Source organism: Lactuca saligna, chromosome 5 (assembly GCF_052625555.1).
Source record: "Lactuca saligna cultivar CGN05327 chromosome 5, ASM5262555v1, whole genome shotgun sequence".
In the NCBI taxonomy this organism is placed as follows: domain Eukaryota; kingdom Viridiplantae; phylum Streptophyta; class Magnoliopsida; order Asterales; family Asteraceae; genus Lactuca; species Lactuca saligna.
In genome coordinates this window covers 227,364,550-227,378,035 of record NC_136421.1, presented here as the reverse complement: position 1 = coordinate 227,378,035, position 13,486 = coordinate 227,364,550, and positions in this window count along the sequence as shown.

Here is a 13,486-nt window from a genome sequence, read left to right as displayed (position 1 = left end):
CTCCCTCTACCATTCGTAAGGAAGGAGAGTGTTTCTATTTCCATGAAAAAGGGCACTGGAAGCGAAGCTACCTCAAATACTTGCAGGATGTCAAGGACGGGAAGGTTAAACCCACCCATGTAGGTATTTATACTATTCTTTCTAAAAACTCATCACATGCGAACTCTTGGGTTCTTGATGCAGGTTGTGGATTTCAAATTTGTTCTAATGTATAGGACCTAAAAAGAAGGAATGATGTGGAGCAAGAGAAGATAAACTTGATCATGGGTAATAGGAAAGTATCACCTGTCACCAAGATTGGAGTTTACTCTTTATTGCTTAGTAGTGGGTTAGAAATAGATTTGAATAATTGTTGCTACTCGTCTGATATGATGAGAAATATTATTTCCTTTCACGGTTTGTACAAACCAGGTTTTGGTTTTTCATTTGATAATGAAATTGGTGCTATTAATGCTTTTTATAATGGTGTTTTTTTTTTTTTTTTTTTTTTAAAGCATTACCTTGTAATGGTGTATATGAAACTGTGATGGTTGTAGACAACTTAGGAAATAATGTGTTGCACATTGATTCTTCCAATGAATTGGATAAGGCATGCTTGTGGCATTATCATCTTGGACATGTCAGCAAGAACCACATAGGCCAACTCCAAAAGTCTGGAGTTTTGGAGTCATTCAACATAAGGTCAAATGACACTTGCGAATCTTGCTAAATTGGAAAGATGACCAAGTCACCCTTCACTGGTACTAGTGAAAGGGGTGAGGGTTTGTTGGATCTCATACATACCGATGTGTGTGAGCCCTTCAGAACCGCCACAAGGGATGCTAACCGCTTCTATGTGACTTTTACTGATGATTACAGTAGATATGGCTATGTCTACTTAATCAAGCCTAAGTCAGAAACCTTTGAAAGATTCAAAGAGTTTAAGCAAGAAGTGGAGAATCATCTGGGCAGGAAGATAACGATGCTCCGATCCGACTGGGGTGGTGAGTATCTTTGTATCGAGTTCCTAGAATATCTTAAGGAGTGTGGAATTGTTTCACAGTTGACACCACCTAGGACACCACAACTTAATGGTGTGGCTGAGAGGCGCAACCGAACCTTGTTGGACATGGTTCGTTCAATGATGAGTCGAGCTTCGTTACCAATCTTATTTTGGGGGTATGCCTTAGAGACTGTCGCCGATATCCTTAATCTACTACAAACTAAGAAGGTTGCCAAAACACTTCACGAGATGCGGACAGGGAAATCTCTCTCGTTATCACACATCAAGGTTTGGGATTGCGAAGCTTTCTGTAACATCCCAAATTTTGAGTCCAAAAATTTCGTTTGTAATTAAGTAATTTATAAAATCGTTTACTAAAAACATTGTCAATATCATATCAATCTATAAACCATCATGAATAAGTCTAAAAAAACAAACATCGAACAGTCGTTTAAATCAGAGTACAATCCCAAAAAACTCATTGCGGAAATCAAGTGTGTGAGTGATGCACTGCTACGTCCCTGGCTCCTTCCCCTTCAATTAAGAGGTACCTGAAACCAAGACTGAAACTGTAAGCACAAAGCATAGTGATTTCTCCCATCATACCACATACTATACAATCATACATGCTGTCGGGCAATTCTGGGATGCCCGATGTACCCATGTCAAGCCATTCTGGGGTGCTGACTACCAGTGTCAAGGCATTTTAGGGTGCTGACTACCCGTGTCAGGCCATTCTAGGGTGCTGACTACCCATGTCAGGACATTTTGGGGTTCCTGTCTACCCTCCGGTCTATCTCACCCGGTCATGGGGACTATTTCACCCCTTACTACTATCACATAACAACCTACCATAACATGCTGTCAGACATATTTGGGGTGTCCGATCTACCCTTCGGTCCTAACAACCGATCGGGGGACTAATCCCTTCCTACTACCACTATCTTATAGAACATAGCATACTGGCACATAGAACATATCAACTAATAGTAAACAAGACAATTATCACAAAGACAACCATCTCAACTGTAACCAACTACTAGTGGGTCGGCCTTGGTGCCTTAGACCCACTTCTACTAGAAGGTAACTCACCTCGAAGCCGTGTAGTGTCTGCGTTAATCTCGGTGTGGAAATCGACTCTCCCCGACTCCTCAATCCTTACACGACAACTCTTCTAAGTTATCAGATCATACCTGTAACACTTACAATGGTCACTCAATCCAAGTCAAAGTCAAAGACAAAGTCAACCTCCAGTTAGCTCGACTCGCCGAGTTGGCCCGCCAACTCATCGAGTCCCGATTCCATTATCTGCCCTCAACCCGACTCTACACGTCGAGTCTAGCAAGAGATCGACGAGTTCTTCTTCAATCATAACATTAGGACAATCTTCAACTTACTTTTCGAGTTCTTCCTTGAAATCTTCCAGTCCAACATCCTCATATGAGCTTGTCTAGTCTGTGACTCACTGAGTTGTATGAAAAACTCGTTGAGTCCGTCCTCATGGGTTGGGAGATTGCCCTGAATTCGCCGAGTTTGTTCATACACTCATCAAGTCCCATGATTTCTAGGTCTATAATCTCATCAAACTTTGTTGAGTCCTTCTCTAGACTAAACCAGACCCCCAAAACAACAAAGGTGGGGCAACCACTACCCGAGTCGCCGAGTCCCAAGAACAACTCGCGAGTCCACTAAGGTCCATGTCCATAAACTCGATTTTTGCTAAGCTCATCTCCTCCAAAGGGTAGATCTGACCTCCTAGGGTCGATATAACATGTAAATCCACGAACTTTACGTCCATGCATAGGTCTTTAAGCTCAAAAGGACCAAAAATGAGACCCACAAGATGCATGGGGCTCTTATGGCCATAAAGTTGGCACCTTTATGCCATGAGAACCCTCCAAATACCAAGATCTGAATCCTTAACTCTTTATTACACTCCATAACCCGAAAATGGCTTAGAATGCTCTAAATATACCAAAAATCCAAACCCTAAAGATGAATAAATACATGGAAGATCAAGATAGAAGCTTTTTACCTTAAATTAGTTGGAAATGGAACACACTCTATGGATCTTCTAGCTTCAACTTGAACTCCCAAGATCCTTTCCTCTTCACAATCTACTAAAATGCACAAAAATGGCCTTAGAACACTCAAACAAGGCTAGGGTTTCAGGCTAATGTCCTCTGGAAGTGTAAGGTACGATGGAGGTTGAGATGGGGAGAGATAAGTTGTTTAAATAGGGTGCAAACCCTTAAATTTAGGGTTTCACTCGGACAACTCCTACTTGCCGAGTCGGTCTCCCGACTCGTCGAGTAGGTCACTTAAACCCCTGATGAAAGACGAGTCTACTCGACGACTTGGGCCTCCAACTCGTCGAGTCCCAGGGTAAAAAAATGAAGTTTTCTTGAATTAAATACATACCAGGAATCAGGTGTTACACTTTCGTGAGACTTCAAACTCACGATAAGCTTGAACCTCATAGTGAGCGGTGTGTTTTCATCTGCTACCCGCAGAACTCCTTTGGATATCTCTTCTATAGACCGAGTGACAATTTTATCTTCGTTGCGAGGAGGGGGGTCTTTCATGAAAGAGAGCTCATATGCCAAGAGGACAGTGGGAGGCAAATCAACCTTGGAGAGCTTCAAGAGTTGAATGGTGAAAGAACCTCAAACATTAGCTATCAACCTGAGGAGAAAACTCCTTTTGGGCCGATTGACAAGTCCATACCTCTGAGAAGTTCCAGTAGAGTTACTCTTCCACCTGTGTTATATGGTTTCTATAACATCTGAGGGTGACACATTTACTAGTGATAGCATACTGGTAAATTTGGATGAACATAGCAACTATAAGGAAGCCATGGCAGGCCCCAAATCTGCTAAATGGAAAGAGGTGATTTAACAACGTAAATTTTCAAATAAAATTTTCATTTAAAATTACATAATTCTCATAACACATTTCTAAAAATCTCATTTATTTAAATTAAAAATCACAATTCCATAATTGTTTGATTAAAATCCAAGATCCTTAAAATATAATACTCTTTCACTGGTGTGTACAATCAACCCGATGCCTTCCCGTGATCCTTAGAAAAACCTGAAACACATAACACATAACATGGTAAGCACGAAGCTTAGTGAGTTCCCCAATATACCACATACAACACATTAGCCACTCGAGGTTGTAACTCTGTAAGACCCTCCGGTCTATGTATCTCAGTGGGACCCTCTAGTCCCATAGCTCGTTGGACCCTCTGGTCCGGTCTCAGTGAGGACCCTTCGGTCTCATAACTCGTTGGACCCTCCGGTTCGGTCTCAGTAACACATAATATAGCATACATATCACATAGACAAATGCATAACTTAAATAAGCACATACGACCCTCTGGTCACACATAAATACCACTTTAGGTAAAGTATAGTGAGAAAACTCACCGCGTAAGCAAACAAGTAACAACCTCGTACTCGGAAATCTCGAACTAGCCTCCGCCTATCACATAGGATAAACATCTCTAATTAATACTCTATTCATACTCACACACACCACCGGTTATTCTCTTTCTCTGTCTAACTCTTGAAGTGGATAAAAGACCATTTTACCCCTACATGGTCTCCATTACTCATGTTGAACAAACCCTAGAGTCAACAGAAGTTAAACTCGAGTCAACAGTCCATATTTGACCTAACTTGCCGAGTGCACCCATGTGACTTGTCGAGTCCTATCTTCTTCCTCAGAAGTCTCGTGGAGGTTGACTCAGCTCGTCGATTTGACCCCCAACTTGTCGAGTTATTGCATGGCCGAGAACATCGGAACAAACCCTAACTGGCTCGTCAAGTCAGCTCATGGACTCGGCGAGTTTACTCAATCTGATTTCTCATTCAATCGTCCAAGGTGAAATATATTACACTAGACTCTAGATCTTGCCCTTAAAAGCACAAGATCTGCATAAAGTCTCGACCTTTACGCTCATGCATGGCATATAAGACCAAAAATACCCAAACAAAGTCTTATAAAGTGTTGAGTGCTTAAAGTCTAGTCTCTAGCTCACTAATGTCCAGGCCCTTGGGCTCATAAGACCCTCCACACTTCAGATCTGAGGTTTCAACCTCAAATCCTACACAAAAGGTTTAATGACTCTCATCAATGGATGAAAACCCTAGACAACCCCAATGCAAGATCTCCATAGAAGATGAGCAAGTCATCATCTTTACCTCACAAAAACCCTGTTGAATAAGAAGCTCCAAAGTCTCCTCTTACCCCAACCTCAATACTCTTCACTTCTCCTTTAAAGAATGCACCAACAACCACCAATTTAGCTCTTCTCTCACTCTCTATCTCTAATGGCAATTAGGGTTTTCTCTCATGGTTGTAGAATGGTTGTTTAGCCACAAATGAAGCTATAAGTGTTTTTAAATAGGTCCCAAACCCAAGAATTTAGGGTTTCTCCTCTTAGCGTCTACTCGGCGAATCAGAATACAGACTCGTCGAGTCATCTAATTAATCTACGTGACTAGTCTCGACTCTACTCGACGAGTTGAGGAACCAACTCATCGAGTCACCCAGGAAAACTCATTATTTACATATAAAAATTTTATACCTCAAAGCCAAGATGTTACAATTCTCCCCCACTTAATTTGATTTCATCCTCGAAATCGCTCCTTAGCCTTACATATATCAATACCCAATAACTCGAAAGCGCCACCGAAAGGATCTCATACCACACAACTATCTTCCTCTCTAAACACCTGAAACCAACAGGAAATCCCAAACCTGGAAAAGGACAGACCGATCTGCCACCATGATACCCCTTCTGACTCTCTAGAATCTGGAAACTCTAGTGGTCTGCCTCACTGCCAGACCTCCCTCTCGAGATATCATCATGGTATTCGCTCCTCGGATAACAGACCCCGATAACTTATTGCCCCTCCGATTATTTTGATGCGACTGATAGAAACAAATCAATGCCTAAAAATGGGCTATCGATCACTCATACCAGACACATTAAACAATCCAGATCATACACCAAGGAATGAAAGGATCACATCACACCAGGGACCCATCCTCTGTACTGCAATCAACACTCATCTGAACAACGAACTCTCAACACAATAAAAGATCGTGTCTGCTTAGAAGTATTCTCTGAAACCTAACAATCATAAACCCCAACTCCCTTATTAAATATCCCTTTCAACACTGAGCACCAAGTTATCTCCCGACCCAACAGTTGAACCTCCAAAGGTTACCCACCGCACACCCAATAAAATTACTTACCATCTTCCTTTTCTCAATAACTATCTCAGCTCATTGTGACACACAAGTCACGAAGTTCGCTCCACCCCAAGCAAATACTACAACCCCATCTGAAGTCATCTCACCTCTGACCTCTATCGTCTACCGCCTACTAGTTCTATGCGTCTTGCGGATCATCCCATACCAATGAAACTGTCCCACTCCGATCTAAGACATCAGATGGTGATCAATACCCCAAAAAAATGAAAGACATCTACAAATCTGGAACCTCATCTCGCTTACTCAATACACAAATTGACCCAAACTCAACTCGAGAGTCTGATTCAACAACAGAATTGGAACCACTCATTTCCAATCTGGTACTCAACTCATGACACAAGATTTACCGAATTTATGTACACCCCATTTATCTAATTCCTTATGATCATGATAATCCCTTCATAACCCGAGATATAACAATTCTCGACCGACACAGAGACCCCATTCTCGCCCTTGGCCCGACAACCAGGTTCCTGAAGACTTCAAGTGGTAAGGTTACCCAAGCCTAAGAATTCCTCTGCGTTATACTCTGACTAGTGAATACTACAACTTCTGGTAGAACAATATTTACTCTTATCGACTACTAAGTGATACGGTCCCCATGCAGGATTACGCCACCTTTTCACTGACTCGTGAATGCTACGGATCCCTGCCGTATCACGACACTCTCTCGCTAACCAGTGAACACTATGGCTCCCCGCAGCATCACGACATTCTCTCGCTGAATAGCGAATACTACGGCTCCCCGCAGTATCGCAGTACTCCATTGCTATCCATTAAATATTATGACTCCCCTTAGTATCACGACACTCTCTTGCTGAATAGCAAATACTATGGCTCCCTGCAGTATCACATCACTCTCTCGCTCACTGACTCACCATGGGCTAACTCCATGGTTTCTCCTGACAGTCCAAAGCGATTGCTCCCACCCGGATTCACCTGCTCTCTTATCACCCCATAATCGCATCAACAAGTCATTACTATACTGAGTTCACCAACTCATGCTTCGCAACTCAACATAGATAGGTGCACACACCCATCCAAAAAAATAATAAGCATCACTACTCCTGACGACAATTGCCATGACAAAATCTCCTTTTCTCGCTGCAATTCACATTCTTAAATAATCTCTCTTGACGTCAATTAGCTGAAGGGGTCCCACTGGAACCATAGATACTTGATACAGCACTTGCCATTTCGTAGCTCAAGACTCAAAATAATCCAAAATTTAGGACATCGTACTTGGTTACCTCGGTACACAATCATAGAACCTCCCGATGTCTTGCTTCAACCACTGATCTCATACTAACGACATCATACTCAAATAGCATTGTCCCCTCAAAATCTCACAACCGATTTTCCTCTCGTACCACTTGTAACCTCGGACAATCCATTTCTCAATTTGAAATACAAAGGCATCGATAATGACTCAAAACACGTTGATGAAAATCCAAAGCTCCACCCTCTACTGATCACCACCCATACAAAACTACTCACACCGACTCTGAAATTGGTTGACAATTAAACTTTTGTCCCTCCCAGAGTATAGATCACAATCCATACCTATACCTACAAATTTCTGTTATTGCACCCCGAATTCAGCGACCCAACCGCACTTGTACTCAACATTTGTAAAACGAAAATCCCCAACCACAACAAATTCTCTAACCAACAGCCAAACGCTGTTGATTCACTCATCATTTCATAAACACATACTCATACATCTTCCCGTCTGTCACCTCATCTCATCCACCAATAACCCATGTCACATGTTTCTACACCGCAGATCTCCATAACCATTTCTCTAACCTCACTTGAACGCATCACTGATCCCTTCACTATAATACCTAGTTCTCCCTCACTCTCATTGTCGATACACAACGTAGACCATGAGGGCCACAGCCCCGATATACTCCTCTTAACCACCGGGAGCTGCTAATAAAAGTACATCTCCCTCTATAAGGCACCTCCTTGTTCTCATTCATCTTAGTCCCACTAATGACTCTCTCATGCTATAAGAATACCTCGCAACAAACATCCTACCCAAATACTCTGGTGAAAAGGTCGTAACCCCTTGCTAAACGATGGGGTTTACCTCAAACTCTGAAACCGGAAGCTCATTATCTCTTTTGCTTCCCCTAGAAAATGGGGACAACGTAAATTTTCAAATAAAATTTTCATTTAAAATTACATAATTCTCATAACACATTTCACAAAATCTCATTTATTTAAATTATAAATCGCAATTCCATAATTGTTTGATTAAAATACTGGATCCTCAAAATATAATACTTTTTCACTGGTGTGTACAATCAAGTCAGTGCCTTCCCGTGATCCTGAGAAAAACCTAAAACACATAACAAATAACAAGGTAAGCAAAAAGCTTAATGAGTTCCCCAAAATACCACATACATCACATTAGCCACTCGAGGCTGTAACTATGTAATATCCTTTGGTCTATGTGTCTCAGTGGGACCCTCCAGTCCCATAGCTCGTTGTACCCTCTAGTTCGGTCTCAGTGAGGACTCTTCGGTCTAACAGCTCGTTGGACCCTCTGGTACGGTCTTAGTAACACATAATATAGCATACATATAACATAGACAAATGCATAACTTAAATAATCACATACGACCCTCTGTTCACACATAAATATCACTCTAGGTAAAGTATAGTGAGAAGACTCACCTCGTAAACAAACAAGTAACAGCCTCATACTCGGAAATCTAGAACTAGCCTCCGCGTATCACATAGGATAAACATCTCTAATTAATACTCTATTCATACTCACATACACCAAAGGCTATTCTCTTTCTCTGTCTAACTCTTGAAGTGGATAAGAGACCATTTTACCCCTCCATGGTCTCCATTACTCATGTTGACTCGCAGAGTTATTGCATGGCCGCGACCATATTTAACCTGACTCGCAGATGTCAAACTCTAGTCAACAGTCCATATTTGACCTGACTCGCAGAGTTCACCCATGTGACTTGTTGAGTCCCATCGTCTTCATCAGATGTAACAGCCCGAAATCTCAAGTATTGTTGAAATTATATTTATGGGGTGTTTTAAGGGGGGACTCGGCGAGTTGGAGCCAGACTCGTCGAGTAGGATCGCAGACCTGGTCGCGGGTTCGCGACTGGACTCGACGAGTCAGATAGGGACTCGGCGAGTCTGCGTTGTTTAGCGAAAACCCTAGCCGTTTAGGTTTGGGATGTATATAATGAACTTATAGGCCGTCATTTTCCGTCTTTAGCCTACTGAGAAGAACCCTAATCGGTTGTGTGCATCTGGAGCAAGGATTGAAGGCCATTGGTGGTCTTGAAGAAGTTATTGTGCAAGGAAGAGAAGGGTCTGGCTAAAGGAACAACAAGGGAATCACATTCTGAGGATTTGAGATACAGAGAGCACATTATCCAGGTAAGGATTCGTGTATACTCTGCTATGGTGATGTATTTAGAGAATTAGGGTTTATGGAACCCTTTTATGGATAGATTGAATGTTACCCTTGTTCCCCAAACGATTGTAACCCTGTATTAGGACCCTTGGAGGTCCAGAATATCCCATGTCTGTGCATTTCGGGAATTGGTGAAGGTTTTGGATTGAAATCCTTATGCCTTAGGTCAACATGTAAATTATAAGTCTTGGGGTGTATCATGAGCACCTAAATGAAAACCTTATGTAATGGACCAGTCGAGGAAGGCCAGACCTATGAATGGTCGGAGCAGTTATGACCTTAGGAAGTAGTTTGCGCGACTGCATGGCATGGACTCGCCGAGTCAGATGAGCAGAATCGGCGAGTAGCTTGAAGAATAACTGGGACTCGTCGAGTTGTTCATCAGACTCGGCGAATGGAGTCGGGGTGGCCCCGCGATTCTTCCAGGAGTAACTCGTCGGGTCAAGGAGGATACTCGACGAGTAGAAGGGAAAACTTAGAGGATTGGAGGACGACTAGACTCGCCGAGTCGCCAAAGTACTCGCCGAGTCCGGTCGAGTTGACCGTGGACCGTTGACCAGAGTTGACCTATGTGTAATTTCTTAGGGTCAGTTGTCTTGAAAGATAAAAGTATTAATAAGAGAATACATTACCCAGGGAGCTTGAAGCTCGGCGGATCAAGTGCAAGTGATTTCAGGAGTTGCTAATTTCCAGTATCCACGAGGTGAGTCTTCTCACTATACTACACCCGGAAGGGTTTGACTGTGTGACCGGAAGGTCGGATATGATATGCGTTATTTATGCTATAAATAGAAAGGTAGTTGCTATGCATGCTATGTATGTTTATGGGCCGGAAGGCAATATGTTATGTGATAGAAAGGTCAGGTATGATATATGATATATGTGTTATATGTGTTAGAGTAAATGTGTTATGTGCTGTATATGTCTATGGGCCGGAAGGCAATACGTTATGGGCCGGAAGGCGATATGTTACGGGCCGGAAGGCAATATGTTATGGGCCGGAAGGCAATATGTTATGGGCCGGAAGGCGAATATGTTATGGGCCGGAAGGCATTTATCTCATGGGCCGGAAGGCGTTGTTTTGTGGACCGGAAGGTCAGGGCCTGGAAAGGCGTATATGCGTAAGTTGTATATTGGGGAACTCACTAAGCTTCGTGCTTACAGTGTTTTGTGTTATGTTGTTTTCAGGTTCTTTCAGTAACACGGGATGGCACCGGCTCGATTGTACACACCAGAGAAAGAGTTATGTTTTGGAGGATCCTGGTTTTCTATTCAAGTGAAAATGAACTATGTTTTGTAATTCAATTATGAATGAGATTTTAAACAAGTGTTCTAATAAAAATGATTATTTTAAATGAAAAATTTTGCCTTGAAATTTATGGTGTTACATCAGAAGTCTCGTGGAGGTTGACTCAGCTTGTCGAGTTGACGACCAACTTGCCGAGTTATTGCATGGCCGCGACCATCGGAACAAACCCTAACTAACTCGTCGAGTCAGCTCGTGGACTCGGTGAGTTTACTCAATCTGATTTCTCATTCAGTCGTCCAAGGTCAAATCTACTACACTAGACTCTAGATCTAGCCCTTTAAAGCACAAGAGTTGCGTAAAGTCTTGATCTTTAAGCTGATGCATGGCATATAATGGATCTTCAAGAAGAAGACCAACATGGATGGGAAAGTACACACATATAAGACGTGACTGGTTGCGAACGGATTTACTCAAACTTCAGGAGTTGACTATGACGAGACCTTCTAACCAGTAGCGAAGATTAAATCTATTAGGGTTATGCTAGCCATAGCTGCATTTCATGATTATGAAATATGGAAAATGGATGTATAAACCACTTTCCTTAATGGTGAAGTTGGCTGAGGATGTTTACATGAGTCATCCAGAGGGTTTTGTCAATGCAAAATACCCTAATAGAGTATGTAAGCTTGAAAAATCCATTTATGGGCTGAAAAAAGCATCTCGCAGATGGAATCTTTGTTACAATGAGAAAGTCAAAGAGTTTGGATTTTCGAGAAGCGAGGATGAGTCTTGTGTATATATCAAAGCTAGTGGGAGTATAGTTAGCTTTCTGGTGTCGTGTGTTGACGACATACTTCTCATAAGAAATGACATCCCAACCTTGAAGGAGGTTGAGTCCTGACTTAGGAATTGTTTCGCTATGAAGGACTTCAACGAAGCTACCTATATTCTAGGAATAAGGATATTGATAGACAGGAGTAAAAGACTAATTGGACTTAGTCAAAGTACCTACTTGGATAAGGTGTTGAAACGGTTTAGCATGCAGGATTCTAAGAAAGGTGACCTACCGATCCAGAGCAATGCCAAACTGAGTAAGACTCAGAGCCCGAGTACAGAGGCAGAGATAGTTCAGATGAATCGAATACCATATGCTTCCGCTATTTGCTCGATCATGTATGCTATGACTTGTACTCTCCCTGAGGTGGCCTTTGTTTTAAGCATGGTCAGCAGATATCAAGGGAATCCTGGAAAGGCTTATTGGATTGTAGTAAAGAACATTCTTAAGTACCTGCGGAGGACTAAGGATTGGGTCCTTACCCTCGGCAGGAGTGATGAATTGAGAGCGGTGGGGTACAGTGACGCTAGCTTTCAGACCGAAAGAGATAATTTCCGCTCTCAGTTGGGTTGGGTGTTTACCCTGAATGGAGAAGCAATAATTTGGAAAAGTCTTAAGAAGGAGACAGTAGTTGATTCAACGAGCGAATCAGAGTACATAGCAGCGAGCGAGGCAGCGAAGGAGGTGATATGAATGAAGAACTTCATCGGAGACCTTGGAGTTGTGCCATCTATAAAGGATCCTATGGAGATTTTCTTTGAAAGCGAAAGTGCGGTTGTCTTAGCCAAGGAACTAGGGATCATGGCAGATCCTGACACATCGACAGAATATATCACTTCATAAGATACCGAATAGAAAAATGATTCATCATAGCGAAGAGGGTATCGTCAGAGGAGAACACATCAGATCCCCTAACGAAGGGACTGAGTAGGGTCAAGCATTTACAACATGCGAGGTGCATCACACTGAAGGACGATATTAGTTTTAATGATTAGATAGTTTTAAAACTTATAATAGTTGAAATGTATTTGACATTTGATGATTAAATAAAAGGTGTTTTTTATTTACAAGTATAGTTACTATCTTGTGTCAATCATTTACTATTGTTTCACTTTGCTTTGACTTCTAGACTAATTAAAATTATTCAAACCATCCGCAATCGATCATACGTTGGAAGTAGGTATTGAGGCAAGACTGTCATGAATCTGGCTTGTAGATGTTTAAATGGTTTAGACATAGGAAAGGATTGCTACAACATTCATGAGTGCTCATAAGGTTTGAGTATTGGATTAAACCTACACTCACTTTTATCACTTCATGGAATTTATTTCGAGTGATCGTGAGATGATAATATCATATAAGTCTTTAAACCAAGAGATATGAGTTGTTGAGTGAGAGTTGGTTGTACATTGATAGTACGAAACCGCATCAGTAACTTGATGCTATAAAACGTGTTGTTGTGTACAATTTAACAAGTAGTTAGTACAAGAATATGAGTTGAAGTTTATTTATTCCTTTTAGTCCTTGTACGATTAAAAGTGATATCTTGGGCCCCTCGATGATTTTGTTTTGACTTATGTGTCAGTCCCGGTCATAAATAAATTGATGTGTTCGATAAACTTCTATGTCAAACAAATCGGAAAACGGGAAACAAACTGTTGGACAATAAGATTGATAGTG